This window comes from Ranitomeya variabilis, chromosome 3 (genome assembly GCF_051348905.1).
Source record: "Ranitomeya variabilis isolate aRanVar5 chromosome 3, aRanVar5.hap1, whole genome shotgun sequence".
NCBI classification, from domain to species: domain Eukaryota; kingdom Metazoa; phylum Chordata; class Amphibia; order Anura; family Dendrobatidae; genus Ranitomeya; species Ranitomeya variabilis.
The window spans coordinates 597,256,865-597,271,505 of NC_135234.1; positions in this window are offsets into that span (position 1 = coordinate 597,256,865).

The window sequence follows — 14,641 nt, forward strand, 5'->3', positions numbered from 1 at the left end:
ACTGTAAGTGATATCTGTAACTTGTATGTAACCCATTGTCATGTACAGCACCATGGAATCAATGGTGCTATATAAATAAATAATAACAATAATAACAATGCCCCAAAATGTCCTAATTTCTGCTACATTTATAGGGGTCCTTCTCATGTATAAGGACGGGATTGGGATATGGGATTTGGGGTAAAAAAATGATGTGTATACAAATTTTTCTTGGCCACCCCAAGATTTATTATATCCTTGCTGAAAGATAATTTGAAAAAGTAAATTTCAGTGTGGCCTGCAATTCACTGGGCTGTCCATAAAATCCAGAATAACATGCTGATAATTTGGGGGGGCTTGGAGTCCTAATGGGATCAATTGCTGAAGGGGTTACAGCCGTCCTAAGGTTCCTTGCCGCCGGTTGTTCCTTCTTTACTAGATGAGGAGGAAGAATAAAAGAGCAATGTACAATCATCCTCGCTGTCTGAAACTGTGTCAGAGCAGGAAAGCATATACCACCTCTTTTGAATGTATGTGCCATTTTTACTTTATTCTTCTAACCAGTGTGTTTAAGTGGTACTTTTATATGTGTATCGTGTGGGCATGTGTAATGAGTATTATTCATTATTATTTATATAATTTACTAGAAAAAGGAGACAGAATAAAGGACTATTTTTTTTCTTCTGCAAAAGAAAAATGGATGTCACTTACACTGCAATGTCTGCTCCCATAATGCGCTAGCTATAAAGTTACGCGGCACTAACTATTCATTTTTTGTGCAGAAGAAAAATGGACATTACTAATACTGCAACATACACACCCCTAATGTGCTAGCTAAGATGTTACTCAGCTCTAACTATTCTTTTTTTCTGCAAAAGAAATATGGATGTCACTAACACTGCAATGTTTGATCCCTTAATGCAATAGCTATGAAATTATTTCCTGCTAACGTGCAGAATTATTAGGCAAGTTGTATTTAAGAGGATTAGTTTTATTATTGATCAACAACTATGTTCTCGATCAACCCAAAAGACTCATAAATATCAAAGCTTAATATTTTTGGAAGTTGTTTTTTTTTTTTTATTTGGCTATCTTAGGAGGATATCTGTTTGTGCAGGTAACTATTACTATGCAGAATTATTAAGCAACTTAATAAAAACCAAATATAATCCCATCTCACTTGTTTATTTTCACCAGGTAAACCAATATTACTGCACAAAATTTAGAAATAAACATTTCTGACATGCAAAAACAAAACAAAAAAACATTAGTGACCAATATAGCCACCTTTCTTTATGATGACACTCAACAGCCTTCCATCCATAGATTCTGTCAGTTGCTTGATCTGTTTACGATCAACATTGCGTGCAGCAGCCACCAAAGTCTCCCAGACACTGTTCCGAGAGGTGGACTGTTTTCCCTCCCTGTAGATCTCACATTTTATGACGGACCACAGGTTCTCTATGGGGTTCAGATCAGGTTAATAAGGGGTCCATGTCATTATTTTTTCTTCTTTGAGACCTTTACTGGCCAGCCACGCTGTGGAGTAGTTGGAGGCATGTGATGGAGCATTGAAAATCATGTTTTTCTTGAACGATACAGACTTCTTCCTGTACCGCTGCTTGAAGAAGTTGTCTTCCAGAAACTGGCAGTATGTCTGGGAGTTGAGCTTCACTCCATCCTCAACCCGAAAAGGTCCCATAAGTTCATCTTTGACCAGTACCCCACCTCCACTTTGTTGGCGTCTGAGTCGGAGTGGAGCTCTCTGCCCTTTACTGATCCAGCCTCTGGCCCATCCATCTGGCCCATCAAGAGCCACTCTCATTTCATCAGTCCATAAAACCTTTGAAAAATCAGTCTTAAGATTTTCCTTGGCCCAGTCTTGACGTTTTATCTTATGTTTCTTGTTCAATGGTTGTCATTTTTCAGCCTTCCTTACCTTGGCCATGTCCCTGAGAAGGGCACACCTTGTGCTTTTTGATACTCCAGTAACGTTGCAGCTCTGAAATATGGCAAAACTGGCGGGAAATGGCATCTTGGCAGCTTCATGCTTGATTTTCCTCAATTCATGGGCAGTAGTTTTGCGCCTTTTTTGCCCAACACGCTTATTGCGACCCTGTTGGCTATTTGCAATGAATTGTTTGATTGTTCAGTGATCACTCTTCAAAAGTTTGGAAATTTCAACACTGCTGCATCCCTCTGCAAGACATCTCACAATTTTGGACTTTTCAGAGCCCATCAAATCTCTCTTCTGACCCATTTTGCCAAAGGAAAGAAAGTTGCCTAATAATTAAGCACCACTCATATAGGGTTTTGATGTTATTAGACAACACCCCTCCTCATTACAGAGATGCACATCACCTGATTTACTTAATTGGTAGTTGGTAGTGTTGAGCATTCCGATACCGCAAGTATCGGGTATCGGCCGATATTTGCTGTATCGGAATTCCGATACCGAGATCCGATACTTTTGTGGTATCGGGAATCGGAATCGGAAGTTCCCAGTGTATGGTTCCCAGGGTCTGAAGGAGAGAAAACTCTCCTTCAGGCCCTAAGATCCATATCCATGTAAAAAATAAAGAATTAAAATAAAAAATAGGGATATACTCACCCTCGGACGCGCCCTTCTAGGAATTTAGGACCTGAGGGATGACGTCACGGCTTGTGATTGGTCGCGTGGCGGTCACATGAGCGGCACGCGACCAATCAGAAGCCGTGACGTCATGGAAGGTACTGAACGCGCTCATTTTAAGCAAAGAAGGCTGCCGGTTCACAGCGGTAAGGTCCAGGCTGCGTCGGAGAGGTGAGTATATCAATATTTTTTATTTCAATTCTTTATTTTACACATTAATATGGATCCCAGGGCCTGAAGGAGAGTTTCCTCTCCTTCAGACCCTGGGAACCATCAGGGATACCTTCCGATACTTGAGTCCTATTCACTTGTATTGGTATCGGGTATCGGTATCGGATCAGATCCGATACTTTCCCGGTATCGGCCGATACTTTCCGATACCGATACTTTCAAGTATCGGACGGTATCGCTCAGCACTAGTAGTTAAAAAGTAACATGTGATCAAAAAAACAACTTGCCTTTTAATTCTGCACTCAGTGTATACTTTTTTTGTGCAAAAATAACGGGACATCACAAACACAACCCTTTTGGCCCTGACTGGTCACTAACTATTTTTCAGCTAATCTGAGCCAAAAGGGCTACTAAGCAGAGTCGATGTTGCGATTACCCCAGCCATTTTGGCTGCTGTGATTGATGCTGTCTGAGACACTACCAATGACAGTGTGCAACATTGATTTTTTTTGTTAACTTTTTTGTCAAATCATTTTAATTGTCTGGTCAGAATTGACTGGCCAATCACAGTGATGGCAAATACGGGGCATGGTACAGCACCCAAGGGGAACAGGTAGGGATCATCTGTTGTGAGAGACAGCAGCCATCTTAACTTGGTCACTGCATGATTTAACACAGTGGCCGAACAAGCAGCGCTGTGCATGTTTGCCGGTTTGCAGGATTGCAGTTCCCACAGCGCCATACATGTATGGTGGATGCAGGGCCGGACTGGGACTAAAATTAAGCCCTGGCATTTGAAGTTACACAGGCCCACTTGTCACATGGTGACTGTATAATATCTTTTACACTTGTAGGTTACAAGAAGTGAGGGGAGTGTAACATGACTATATAACATATAGTCACAGCTGTATCCAGCATTACAGTTCAGTCCCATTTATTGCTTTTAGTACCAAGAAAAGCCGCTACTTTACCTACATAACTGGATCTCATAGATAATGAAGGGATGAGATAACTAAAGGCTATGGATCCTCATTCTGATGCTCCATAAATGTTGCCTACAGCCACTTTTGGTTCCACTGCGCAGCACGAGACACGGTGACTCTGAAGAGCAGAGACATCAGTATCTCAGTAATGCCACCGCTCTTCAGATATTCAAAGGTCTTATGCTGAGCTCGGCGACTGTGAAGAGCGGTATTGTTACTACCGTCACCGCTCTTCAGAGTCGCTGGGTCTCGCCAGGTCTGGGCTAGTAGTGGGGGTGTCTGATAGACACCTTTCCATTACTTACACCAGGGATTGATGGCAGCTGACATTACGCAGCTGACATCAACCCTAAAAACCATTAGGGTATGTGCACACATTGCGGATTTGTCTGTGGAATTTTCTGTGCAGATTCTTCCTCTCTTGGCAGAAAACGGAGGTAAAAATCCACGTTTTTTGGGCGGATTTTAATGCGTTTTTTTCATGCAGATTTGTATGTGTTTTTGAAAGCTGAATAAAGATCTATTATTGAACAAAAAAATAATTGTGATATCATTTCTTGTCCAACCTCTTTATTTACATACTCCATTCAAGAATGTTTACACACACAGATAGATAGATCTATAGATAGATAATAGTGATGAGCGATTATACTCATTGCTCAGGTGGTCTCCTAGTATTTATGACTCCTCAGAGATTTAGTTTTCTTCGCCGCAACTAGATGATTTGCGGCTACTAGCCAGCTTGATTACATGTGGGGATTCCCTAGCAACCAGGCAACCCCCACATGTACTCAGCCTGGCTAATAGCTGTAAATCATTCAGCTGAGGTGATGAAAACTAAATCTTCAAACACTAACAAATACTCGGAGACCACCCGAGCGTGCTTGGGAAAACCCGAGCAACGAGTACACTCACTCATTACTAATAGATAGATAGATAGATAGATATTTAGATCTATAGATATAGATAGAGATAAAGATCTATAGAGATATAGATCTATAGATAGATATATAGTTAGATATATCTATAGACAGATAGATAATACCAAGCCCAATGTTTAGTAATAAACATAATAAAATGGTACATAAAGAGTTAAAGAAAGACACATACACACCCACAAAATCTGCGTTAGGCCGGGGTCACACTTGTGAGAAACTCGCACGAGTATCGCACCTCAATACCCGGCACTGCCGCCGGCACTTGGACTGGAGCGTTGAGCTGCATAGAAATAGACGCAGCCGCACACTCCGGCCAAAGTGCCGGCAGCAGTGCTGGGTATTGATGTGAGTTTCTCGCATTGCACTCACAAGTGTGACCCCGGCCTTACACCCAGTATTCAGGACAGGAGAAGTGGCACTGTGCAGAGTGTGTATGTGTGTGGGTGTATAGTGGTGCCACACTATTTACTACATGTGTACTGTACCAATACGTGGACTATATTGTAGTATGTCCTGTGGAGCTGTGATATACTTATTTAGTGGGCGCTGCGCCAGTGTATATATTTTGTAATGGGGAGTCCACACTATATACAGAGCTCCACACTATATGCTGTGTTATAAAGCATGGTATGGAGCGGTGTAGTGTAGAGATGTGACTGTGTATATAGTATAGAGTCCACACCATCTAATACACACAGCACCATATTATATACACGTATCTACACAATAAATATACACAGCACCTTACTATATGCTATATACACAAGTCCTCGCTATATACTTAAAGGGAACCTGTCAGCAGTTATTCACTGAATAAGCACAATATAACTGTATTGGTTTCAATGTATCTGTTATATGATTTTACTTTATGGACATTGATTATTGTATATTGTTTACTGAAATTATTGCAGTATACTGAAGAAGGTCATTGTGATTGACCGAAACGTTTATGCATGAGTGACTGCCAATATAATAAAATCCTTTCAGTTGACAAGTTGAGTGCCAAAATTTATTATACTTAGTATCTGGTGTGGGAACCTTATTTTGAGCACCACTGCAGCTGTGCCACAATATACTTTGATAGATATACTGATCCTTCACTGACCTGCTCTCTATTTTACATAATGAATATATATATATATATATATATATATATATATATATATATATATATATATATATATATATATATATATATATATATATATATCTTGGGGGAAAAATCCCCTTCAGGATAACCACATCTATAATGTGCCTATAATTAAATTTGTTTGATGTAATCCTGAAGTTCATAAAAAAAAAAAAAAATCCGTTTGAAAATGGCACCCGCCGTACCTGCACAGTAGCAGCTATCCGTGTATATAGAGGTGATCAATAACTGCTACTTCGCAGGCACCGGCGCCATTTGGTGGAGGGATTTTTTTTTCTCTACAAAGATGGTGCCACCTGCACAGTAGCAGCTGTCGGATCACCAATAGCTGCTACTGCACAGGCACGGCCAGAGCCATTTTCAAATGGATTTTTTATTATTTTTTTTTTTTAGGAATTTCAGGATAACCATAAACAAATGAATCATATACACATGACATATGGGATCAGACTGTAGCGCGGGGGCTACTGCCGGCACCGATCTGACACTGTAGGTTACTAAGCACAATCCTGCTGACAGGTTCCCTTTAATCATGCCATTTACATCACACGGGACACACCGGGGCCAACATGTACACACCACATGGGACACGCCGGGGCTGACATGTACACACCACATGGGGACACACCTGGGCCGACATGTACACACCATACTGGACACGCTGAGGCCGATGAGTACCACCACACGGGACACGCTGAGGCCGATGAGTACCACCACATGGGATATGCTGAGGCCGATGACTACCGACCACATGGGACACACCAGGGCTGACATGTACACACCACACGGGACACACCGGGGCCGACATGTACACAGGACAAGCTGAGGCCGATGAGTACCACCACACGGGACATGAAGGGGTCGACAAGTACCCACCACACGCGACACACCAGGGCCGATGAATACCCACCACATGGGACACGCCGGGGCCGACATGTACACACCACACTGGACACACCAGGGCCAACATGTACACAACACACGGGGCACACTGAGGCTGATGAGTACCAGCCACATGGGACATGCTGGGGTCTACAAATACCCACCAGACGGGACACACCAGGGCCGACATGTACACACACCACATGGGACACACCAGGGCCGACATGTACACACCACACGGGACATCCCGGGGCCGACATGTACACACCACACGGGATGCACTGAGGCCGATGAGTACCACCACACGGGACATGCCGTGGTCGACGAGTACCCACCACATGGGACACACCAGGGCCGATGTGTAACCACCAGACGGGACACGACGATGAGTACCCTCCACATGGGACACGCCGGGGCTGATGATAATCTGCCACACGTGACATTCTGGGGCCGACTTGTACCCACCACACGGGACACACCAGGGCCGACGTGTATCCGCCACATGGGACACGCCGGGTCTGACGATAATCTTCCACATGTGACATGCTGGGGCAGATGTGTACCCACCACACAGGACACACCAGGGCTAACGTGTATCCGCCACACAGGATATGCTGGGGCAGATATATATACGTTACATATTTGATATTTGAAAGTGAAATTATGGGATGCCTACTCATACAAATACTGTATATATGAAAACACACATGCACGTTCACCCACACTGCAAAACACAAGAACACATTGGAAAATACACACACATGCACACTTACACACACATTGCAACACATACACACACGCATGTTCACACGCATTGCAAAACACATACATACACGCTCACACACACTGCAAAAGACACACACACATTGCAAAACACACACTGCAAAAGATGAACAGCTCACACACATAGGAAAACACACATACTGTAACCTGCAGTTCTCTCATCTTGCCCTGCTGTCCTCCTGTGCTGCTGCTCTGCATGCTGATGCTCCTTCCCCTCCAGGTCCTGACAGATCTATCACATTCAGAGATCTGCACACAGAGGAGGAGGATGCTGCCTGCGATCATGGTATAAGTAATGCACCCTCCTCCTCTTCTATTAGTTGTGTGTCAGGGGCTGTCCTCTCACCACTGCGCGTACATTGCTGAGGCCGGCCATGGCTCCAGCTACATGTGCATGCTGCTCGTCCCGCCTCCTCCCCATCATGCTGCACCACTAGGTGCCTGAAAAATTAAAGAGGCCGGCAGCCAGAAAGCGGCCCACTACAGGCACCGGCCCCTCTGGCATCTGCCAGAAGTGCCCGATGCTCAGTCCGGCCCTGGGTGAATGTCATGAGTTAAACTGTATCAAAACTATTTAACTAACCTGGTAGTCTGTCAGTCTTTTTTTCTTATTTCTCTCAACTTTCTGTAAAGACAAAATATTTTTTATGCTCTTCACTTACAGTATTGTGTTCATATAACTTTGATGGAACTTTATGTGATTACACCATGACATCAAGCATTAGAAAGTTTAATAATGGCAGTAGTGATGAGTGAATGTATTCAATATTTATTCAATTCAGGTTGATTTTTAGGAAATTTGCTGGACTGAACATATTCCAACAATATGTGATTTGATTTGCATAAATAAAAAAAATGCTTGCAGCTATTTTATACAAAAAGGAAGATTGCATCAGTCATAAAAGGATCACATGACCTTGGGTGAGAAAAGTTGTCTTCCTAATAATGCCTTGCAACTATCACATCCCATAGTATAGACCAGCTGTCACATACTATAGCAAATCTCTTCACTTAGTTTAACACAGCCTATTGCAATAATTTATCACAGCCTCAAATTCTGTATAGATAGAGTGTGATTGTAGAAGGGAAGTGCCCCAAAATGTATATATTTATATAGAGATGTGTATAGTTCTGTATATATATAATTCCCCCACATGTGTTCCCAGAAGCCTCCTCCTCCAGCTTGCTGTAAAACAAAGCTGCCATGTGCTGGTAAAACAGTTTTCATTCAGGAATGAGGGGCTGTATCTTAGTGGACAATATACCGTGACATCATCCCCACATACCTGGGGCTGGACACACCTCTTTTTAGCTGGACATAAAAAGAGAAGACATGTGTTAGGGTTGGCGGAATGCACCAAATATATTTATTAGATGGGATAGGTGCGTTCGCAACCCGGGATCCACCGTGCAGGAAAGAACCTGTTGCTAAGTAAGGCGGTGAAGTAAATTAGTATAAACGAACTCTAAATAAATAAATAAACAAAGGCACCGCGCCAACTAAATAAATACTACGTAGGTGTACAAAGTGAGCGTCTACCTGGACGCAATGTGACGCACAATGAAAGTATAAGTAGTATCAATAGCAAAGTAGATGCCTGTTATGTCCACTTTGGTTATTTCTTTCTATAAACGAACTCTGTTACTTCACAGAGCCCGTAGTAAAGAGAATGCTGAGCCCTGTTTAGCTCACAGGGGACACAGCTACTGAGTAGAGCCGACAGTAGTCATGCAGTCCAAACCAAACACGCAGCTCCTCTCCAGTGAAGCCGGAATTCTAATGGCAATTAGCCAGCCCTGAATTCACTCATAAAAAACTCCTCGCCGGAGGTGCCAGCATTCTAGGGGCTTATTTCAGCCGGGTCCCTGACAACACTGGCGCTGAGCTCATACATATTTGATACTAGTGCATGGCTGTGCAGTCATGAGAACCTTTTATAGCTGCAGCAACTTCAGGACCTTCCCAGAAGGACCAATGGAAGGCTGCCACAGAACTTGATCAGGTACAAGACCTTCCTGGAGGACCAATGGAAGTTGCTGCAGTACCTGAGCATGTGACCCTTGATCTCCATTGAGAGATCTTACCCTGGGCATGCTCAGTGTGTGCAAAGCAGGACTTAGTCCCAGAAAAGCCTGCTCGCTGCAGACCAGTATAGGGTACAATAGCAGAGCCTGGAGAGACAGCAGTAACCCTTTGCACAGTATCAGATTCAGTGAGATGCTGGGACCGACATCTCCGCTGAGCAGGCTCCACAGCGCCTGATGCAGAATGGGAGACTGCAGCAGACATGGTTCGAGATTCCCCCTGTGCAGCGGCGGGAACTCAACTCCTAACAACATGTGTTCTCTTGCTCTCTTTGCTCTCCTGGGATGATCATGGACACACATGTGGCTAAGTATGCTCCATAACCCCTTTTCTTACTAGGCCCTGTAATCCAGTTTATTAACCCCACATACCTCACTAGGGATAGTGGGCCATAGATGGGAGAGCTGATATTGCATGTGTGATTTGGGTAATTTGGGCGGTTAATTGTGGGTTTTAAATGTGTGATATTGTTGGGATATTACTGTATTAGCGCTGTAGTGTCAGTATTGTGTATATATATATATATATATATATATATATATATATATATATATATATATATACAGTACAGACCAAAAGTTTAGACACACCTTCTCATTTAAATATTTTTCTGTATTTTCATGACTATGAAAATTGTACATTCACACTGAGGGCATCAAAACTATAAATTAACACATGTGGAATTATATACTTAATAAGAAAAGTGTGAAACAACTGAAAATATGTCTTATATTGTAGGTTCTTCAAAGTAGACACCTTTTTCTTTGATGATTGCTTTGCACACTCTTGGCATTCTCTTGATGAGCTTCAAGAGGTAGTCACTGGAAATGGTTTTCACTTCACAGGTGTGCCCTGTTAGGTTTAATAAGTGGGATTTCTTGCCTTATAAATGGTGTTGGGACCATCAGTTGTGTTGTGCAGAAGTCTGGTGGATACACAGCTGATGGTCCTACTGTTAGAATTTGTATTATGGCAAGAAAAAAGCAGCTAAGTAAAGAAAAACAAGTGGCCATCATTACTTTAAGAAATGAAGGTCAGTCAGTTTAAAAAATTGGGAAAACTTTGATAGTGTCCCTAAGTGCAGTTGCAAAAGCCATCAAGCTCTACAAAGAAACTGGCTCACATGAGGACCGCCCCAGGAAAGGAAGACCAAGAGTCACCAATGCTTCTGAGGATAAGTTTATTCGAGTCACAAGCCTCAGAAATCGCAGGTTAACAGCAGCTCAGATTAGAGGCCAGGTCAATGCCACACATAGTTCTAGCAGCAGACACATCTCTACAACAACTTTTAAGAGGAGACTTTGTGCAGCAGGCTTTCATTGTAAAATAGCTGCTAGGAAACCACTGCTAAGGACAGGCAACAAGCAGAAGAGACTTGTTTGGGCTAAAGAACACAAGGAATGGACATTAGATGAGTGGAAGTCTGTGCTTTGGTCTGATGAGTCCAAATTTGAGATCTTTGGTTCCAACCACCGTGTCTTTGTGCGATGCAGAAAAGGTAAATGGATGGACTCTACATGCCTGGTTCCCACCGTGAAGCATGGAGGAGGAGGTGTGATGGTGTGGTTGTGCTTTGCTGGTGACACTGTTGGGGATTTATTCAAAATTGAAGGCATACTGAACTAGCATGGCTACCACAGCATCTTGCAGCGGCATGCTATTCCATCCGGTTTGCGTTTAGTTGGTCCATCATTTATTTTTCAACAGGACAATGACCCCAAGCACACTTCCAGGCTGTGTAAGGGCTATTTGACCAAGAAGGAGAGTTATGGGGTGCTATGCCAGATGACCTGGCCTCCACAGTCACCAGACCTGAACCCAATCGAGATGGTTTGGGGTGAGCTGGACCGCAGAGTGAAGGCAAAAGGGCCAACAAGTGCTAAGCATCTCTGGGAACTCCTTCAAGATTGTTGGAAGACTATTCCTGGTGACTACCTCTTGAAGCTCATCAAGAGAATGCCAAGAGTGTGCAAAGCAGTCATCAAAGCAAAAGGTGGCTATTTTGAAGAACCTAGAATATAAGACATAATTTCAGTTGTTTCACACTTTTTTGTTAAATATGTAATTCCACGTGTGTTAATTTATAGTTTTGATGTCTTCAGTGTGAGTGTACAATTTTCATAGTCATGAAAATACAGACAAATCATTAAATGAGAAGGTGTGTCCAAACTTTTGGTCTGTACAGTATATATTTATAGTCGCCAGATTGGGTATAAATATATTTGTATGTAATAGACTGTAGACTTGTGTGTGTGTAATAAATATCCTTTATTGATACATGGATTTGTCTCGGCTCGTTTATATTATAAGGAAAAGATAACATTGAGGTATTATTAAGTGGATATTAATTATTAATAGTCGAGTTCGGCATTAATAGTTAATATCAGACCTCAATCGAGGTGAAGGGAGAGTTCCCTTTAATAACCATAAGGTTTAGCAATTTTAGGGTACAACCTGCACCCTTTAAAAGTGACAAAAGAGCAGTGAAACTGGTCACCATCCATTTACCCATAGCCATATACAGTATGTGGAGGTTACTTTTAAATTTACATGGCAATCCTTGCATTATAGAGCTTGAAAAGTGTTGGATACAGGTATAAGATGTCTTAGAATATTATAAATGTCTTTACTGCGCAATTAGAGTATCATCTCTAAACATGAGATACCTGTAATGGGTTTATTTATCAAACCTGGCAACATAAGGCTATATTGATGATCACTATTCTGGAAAGCATTCTTTAACCATCAATCAGAAGCTCCTCTGGCACTCCCAAGCTCAGACGCAGTGCGCCTGACAGGCAGAAGTTATAAGATCACCTATAATATGCAATTATCTAAATTTCTGGATTGTAAAAGTAATTAGATACCTTCATAGAAGATCATATTTGCATGGGACAGGCAGATCTGTTTGGGTAATCTCACATCCTTCTGTCACCATTTCCAATGGTGCGGGTAGTGCATCTACGTCTTTTGGGAGGGGAGAGAGGCAGTGATTTTTCTCAATCACCTTTGGGATGAAATCTTTTCAGCTGTACTTGCAGGCTAGAAGGGAATCCACTCGTCTTGTGACTAGGGTTGAGCGAAACGGATCGGTCATTTTCATAAGTCGCCGACTTTTGGCAAAGTCGGGTTTCATGAAACCCGACCCGATCCCAGCGTGGGATCGGCCATGCGGTACACGATCTTCGCGCCAAAGTCGCGTTTCCTATGACGCTTAAAGCACCATTTCTCAGCCAATGAAGGTGCACGCAGAGTGTGGGCAGCGTGATGACATAGATCCTGGTCCCCACCATCTTAGAGAAGGGCATGGCAGTGATTGGCTTGCTTTCTGCAGTGTCACAGGGGCTATAAAGGGGTGTTCCCGCCGACCGCCATGTTACTGCTGCTGATCTGAGCATAGGGAGAGGTTGCTGCCGCTTCGTCAGAAGCAGGGATAGCGTTAGGCAGGGTAAATTAAGCCCCAAACCGCTTGTGCTGTAGCGATTTCCACTGTCCAACACCACCTTTTCTTTTTGGGACAGTGGAGGCTCGATTTCTGTGCAACAGCTCTGTAGCTTATAAGGCTCCCTGATAGCTGTGTTGCTGTGTGTATGCCGCTGTGCAAACCAACTGCTTTTTTGAAATCACAAATCCTGTTGCTCCTTCCTTTCTGCACAGCTATCTTGTTTGTTTGTCCACACTTTTGACTTTTGTGTGCAGCAGTCTTTTTTATTGCTGCCTGACATACTTTTCTGATATAACTGTAGGGAGATAGTAATTGTAGTACAGTCCCTTTTTTTTATATCTCTTCAAGCCACCTTTTGCCACAGAAAATATACTCTAACAGTGGCCCAGATTTATTCACAATTCTCCCAGAAAAAAAATAAAAGTGGGAGATTAAGATTGGCAAATCTGCATTAGTGCCAGCCCTGTGTGTGGCATCTGTCTTTGTTTTTCTGCCACAGAAAACCTACTGTATAACAGTGGGCCTGATTTCTTCACAATTCTCCCAGAAAAAAAAATAAAAGTGGGAGATTAAGATTGGCAAATCTGCATTAGTGCTAGTCCTGTGTGTGGCATCTGTCTTTGTTTTTCTGCCACAGAAAACCTACTTTGTAACAGTGGGCCTGATTTCTTCACAATTCTCCCAGAAAAAAAAATAAAGTGGGAGATTAAGATTGGCAAATCTGCATTAGTGCCAGTCCTGTGTATGGCATTTTTTTTTTCTGCCACAGAAAACCTACTGTATAACAGTGGGCCAGATTAAAACACTTGTCTCACATATCCCCCCAAAAAATTAAAATAAAGGGAGAATAATCTTGCCAAACCTGTGCATCTGTGCGAGTGCTGTCTGTGGTATCTGTCAGTCATTTTGTGCCACAGGAGCTATACTGTGATATAGTGGGCCTGATTCAATCCCTTGTCTCCCATATCAAAACAAGAGGGACATTTCTATTGCCAGTGTTTTTATCTGTGTCACTCCTGTTAGTGCCATATCTGCCAGCCTCTTTCTGCTAATCAAACTGTGTTGTTGTGTAATACAGTGGGCCTGATTTTTCCCTGGATTCTCCCACACATAAAGAGGTACATTTCTACTGCCAGTGTGTGCATCTGCGTCACTCCTGTTAGTGCTATATCTGCCAGCCTCTTTCTGCCAATCAAACAGTGTAGTGTAATACAGTGGGCCTGATTTTTCACTGCATTCTCACACACATAAAGAGGGTCATTTTTATTGCCAGTGTTTTATCTGCGTCCTTCCTGTTAGTGCCATATCTGCCAGCCTCTTTCTGCCAATCAGACAGTGTAGTGTAATACAGTGGTCCTGATGTTTCACTGCATTCTCCCACACATAAAGAGGGTCATTTCTATTGCCAGTGGTTTTATCTGCGTCACTCCTGTTAGTGCCATATCTGCCAGCCTCTTTCTGCTAATCAAACTGTCCAGTGTAATACAGTGGGCCTCATTTTTCACTGCATTCTCCAACACATAAAAAAGGGAGATTTACATTCCCAACAAGTTCATGCACACCTTGTACCTGGTTTTACAGGACCACATAAC